Below are 4,750 nucleotides of genomic sequence, written 5' to 3'. Positions count from 1 at the left end.
ACTCAGATCACGCTCACGATCATGAGATGGAAGCCTCTTTCGTCGATATCCTTGTGTCTTGTCTACTTGCATTTGCCGCATCATGGGTGCCATAGAACTCCGCTCACTAAAGCGCTGCAATGAATTTCGAGCATCCGGAGCATGCTGTGTAGAAGGTGCTGCGGAACTATCTGGTAAGAATCTAGTGAACTCCTCAAGCAAATCTCGATGATCCTTAAACATGAGGAGGAGGTAGTGTTGGTGGGGGAGCAATCACTTCCCAGAAACTTGGGCACAACACTTTCCTGCCAAAGGGATATGAGATAACCCTTGACGAGGATGAGGCTCCTCCAAAGAAAACGGTTGAATTTGAAGAAGCTCTGAGTTTTTTGAACAAGATAAAGAAACGATTCCAAAGTTATGAGCATGTTTACAAATCGTTCTTGGACATTATGAATATGTACCGCAAAGAGCATAAGGACATGGGTGAAGTTTATAGTGAGGTTGCTACCCTGTTTAAGGATCATCGAGATTTGCTTGAGAAATTCACTAGATTCTTACCAGATAGTTCCGCAGCACCTTCTACACAGCATGCTCCGGATGCTCGAAATTCATTGCAGCACTTTAGTGAGCGGAGTTCTATGGCACCCATGATGCGGAAAATGCAAGTAGACAATACACAAGGATATCGACGAAAGAGGCTTCCTTCTCATGATCGTGAGCGTGATCTGAGTGTAAAAATGTGAGTCAACAGGTGTCAACACCTGACACGTCACCAATGACGTCTAAATTGGGTTTCAATCAAGAGGCAACCACGCCTAATTTAGGTAATTTTATTTTTGAAAAACATTCATAAGCCATAATTAATTTCAGACCAAAAATAATAACCCAGAAGCTTTTAGCATTAATCATTAATTTTAAAAATAATATCCTTCTTCCTTAGAGATTTAGAATATGTATTTAATTATTTCCTTTATTCTACAGATTTTTCAAATTGATTTTTTAGTTTAAATCACAAATCAAATCTTTATTTTGTTTTTCTTATTAATAATAATTTTAATTTTAATTTTTAATTTAAATCACAAACCAAATTTTTTTATAATAAAAAAATTATTATAAAAAAATTTTAAATCACTAATCAAAATTTTATTTATTTATTTATATTAAATCACAAATCCAGAACTCAGAGGCTTCCGAGTTTATCGACTCTTATAATATCATTCTTGCAAATTTAAATTGTGTTTGTGAGAAATAAAATATGTCAAATGAGATCTCATTGCGTAGATCTCGAAAAGTTATGTGGAATCAAAAAAAGAATTACCTGATTTAGATAACCGACTAAAAAGTTATGGCCTTTAGAAGTTTTAAGATTAAATTATTATTTCTTTCGAAAAAAATATGACATGTGTCAATACCTGATGAGTGACGCCTAAATTAAGCATGATTGCCTCTTGAGTGACACCCAATTTAGGCGTCATGCCCAAATTAAGCGTCATATTGTGCAATACTATAATAAATGCGTAATTAATTTATTAAATAGCATTAACTTAACTTTTTTGCCTAATCCTAGCAATTTAATATATTTATTAGATACAATTTAATACATTTTGAGATAAACTTAGAAAAAATTTTAATTAGATACAATTTAATTTATTTATTTCATAGTTAATGTGTAAAAGTATTCGTAATTATGTATTTTTAATATATTTTATTTAAAATAATGAATTTAAAGTTTTTTAAATAATTTAAAATAGGAATTAATATAAATAAATGAAATGCTTAAACATAAAATAAAAAAGAATTATATGAAAATCTATTATTGAGAATATTTTTGTCTATTTAAAGCATATCCGGGCACAATCTGATTCACATCAAACAGCGAATAAGATACCATTGTCCTGTCAGATAGCTTATCTAATGCACATCAAACACAATATAAGATATGAGAATATCATATCATATCTTGTTATACTATGAGCCCTTATCCACCAATTCTCTTCCTCTGTTTTCATCTCAAAAAAAAATTCTCTATTTCTCCAAATCTTGTTTTTCACTCTTTTTGTCTCAATTCCATATTTTTGTTTTTCTCTTTTACAAACCCTAAACCTTAAACACTCACACCAAAGTATGAGAGAGACAGAGACAGAAGAAACCTTATTCCTTATTTTTGTATTAAATTGTATCTAATAAATATATTAAATTGACAGGATTAGGCAAAAAAATTAAGTTAATGCTATTTAATAAATTAATTACGCATTTATTATAGTATTGCACAATATGACGCTTAATTTGGGCATGACGCCTAAATTGGGCGTCATTGAAGAGGCAATCATGCTTAATTTAAGCGTCACTTATCAGGTATTGACACGTGTCATATTTATTTTCCAAAACAATAATAATTTAATCATAAAACTTCTAAAGGCCATAACTTTTTACTCGGGTATCTAAATCAGGTAATTCTTTTTTTGATTCCACATAACTTTTCGAGATCTACGCAATGAGATCTCATTTGACAAATTTTATTTCTCACAAACACAATTTAAATTTGCAAGAATGATATTATAAGAGTCGTTAAACTCGGAAGCCTCTGAGTTCTAGATTTGTAATTTAATATAAATAAATAAATAAAATTTTGATTTGTGATTTAAATTTTTTTTATAATAATTTTTTTATTATAAAAAAATTTGGTTTGTGATTTAAATTAAAAATTAAAATTAAAATTATTATTAATAAGGAAAACAAATAAAAGATTTGATTTGTGATTTAAACTAAAAAATCAATTTGAAAAATCTGTAGAATAAAGGAAATAATTAAATAAATATTCTAAATATCTAAGGAAGAAGGATATTATTTTTAAAATTAATGATTAATGCTAAAAGCTTCTGGGTCATTATTTTTGGTCTGAAATTAATTATGGCTTATGAATGTTTTTCAAAAATAAAATTACCTAAATTAGGCGTGATTGCCTCTTGATTGAAACCCAATTTAGACGTCATTGGTGACGTGTCAGGTGTTGACACCTGTTGACACGTGTCACATTTTTACACTCAGATCACGCTCACGATCATGAGAAGGAAGCCTCTTTCGTCGATATCCTTGTGTCTTGTCTACTTGCATTTGCTGCATCATGGGTGCCATAGAACTCCGCTCACTAAAGCGCTGCAATGAATTTCGAGCATCCGGAGCATGCTGTGTAGAAGGTGCTGCGGAACTATCTGGTAAGAATCTAGTGAACTCCTCAAGCAAATCTCGGTGATCCTTAAACAGGGTAGCAACCTCACTCTAAACTTCACCCATGTCCTTATGCTCTTTGCGATACATATTCATAATGTCCAAGAACGATTTGTAAACATGCTCATCACTTTGGAATCGTTTCTTTATCTTGTTCAAAAAACTCATAGCTTCTTCAAATTCAACCGTTTTCTTTGGAGGAGCCTCATCCTCGTCAAGGGTTACCTCATATCCCTTTGGCAGGAAAGTGTTGTGCCCAAGTTTCTGGGAAGTGATTGCTCCCCCACCAACACTACCTCCTCCTCCTCCTCCAGGGACTTGGGTTTGGCCATAGGAATCACCACGTGAGGAACTACAGGGGCATATGAATTGAGAACCAGAACCAGCATAAATATCATCATCCCTTACTCTCTTCATCTTTTATCGGTTCTCCAGATTTTCCTATAAAAATTCGCTGGAAAACAAGTAGAGTAGATCTACAAGAGAAAAAAAAAGAGTGAAGGGTTTGATCGGACAGAACAAGAAATAAGGTAAACAAAAAAACAAGAAATAAGGTTTCTTCTGTCTCTGTCTCTCTCTTACTTTGGTGTGAGGGTTTAAGGTTTAGGGTTTATAAAAGAGAAAAACAAAAATAAGGAATTGAGACAAAAAGAGTGAAAAGCAAGATTTGGAGAAAGAGAGAAAGAGAATTTTGAGATGAAGACAAAGCAAGAGAATTGGTGGATAAGGGCTCATAGTATAACAAGATACGATATGATATTCTCATATCTTATATTGTGTTTGATGTGCATTAGATAAGCTATCTGACAGGACAATAGTATCTTATTCGCTATTTGATGTGAATCAGATTGTGCCCGGATATGCTTTAAATAGACAAAAATATTCTCAATAATAGATTTTCATATAATTCTTTTTTATTTTATGTTTAAGCTTTTCATTTATTTATATTAATTCCTATTTTAAATTATTTAAAAAAATTTAAATTCATTATTTTAAATAAAATATATTAAAAATACATAATTACGAATATTTTTACACAATAACTATGAAATAAATATATTAAATTGTATCTAATTACAAATTTTTCTAAGTTTATCTCAAAATGTATTAAATTGTATCTAATAAATATATTAAATTGACAGGATTAGGCCAAAAAATTAAGTTAATGCTATTTAATAAATTAATTACGCATTTATTATAGTATTGCACAATATGACGCTTAATTTGGGCATGACACCTAAATTGGGCGTCACTCAAGAGGCAATCATGCTTAATTTAGGCATCATTCATCAGGTGTTGACACGTGTCATATATTTTTTCCAAAAAAATAATAATTTAATCATAAAACTTCTAAAGGCCATAACGTTTTACTCGGTATCCAAATCAGGTAATTCTTTTTTTGATTCCACATAACTTTTCGAGATCTACGCAATGAGATCTCATTTGACATATTTTATTACTCACAAGCACAATTTAAATTTGCAAGAATGATATTATAAGAGTCGTTAAACTCGGAAGCCTCTGAGTTCTGGATTTGTGA

This window comes from Gastrolobium bilobum, unplaced genomic scaffold (genome assembly GCF_033153095.1).
Source record: "Gastrolobium bilobum isolate Gb01-03AN ecotype WA unplaced genomic scaffold, APGP_CSIRO_Gbil_v1 utg918, whole genome shotgun sequence".
Lineage (NCBI taxonomy): Eukaryota > Viridiplantae > Streptophyta > Magnoliopsida > Fabales > Fabaceae > Gastrolobium > Gastrolobium bilobum.
The sequence above is the reverse complement of the archived record's forward strand: the minus strand, read 5'-3'. Positions refer to the sequence as shown.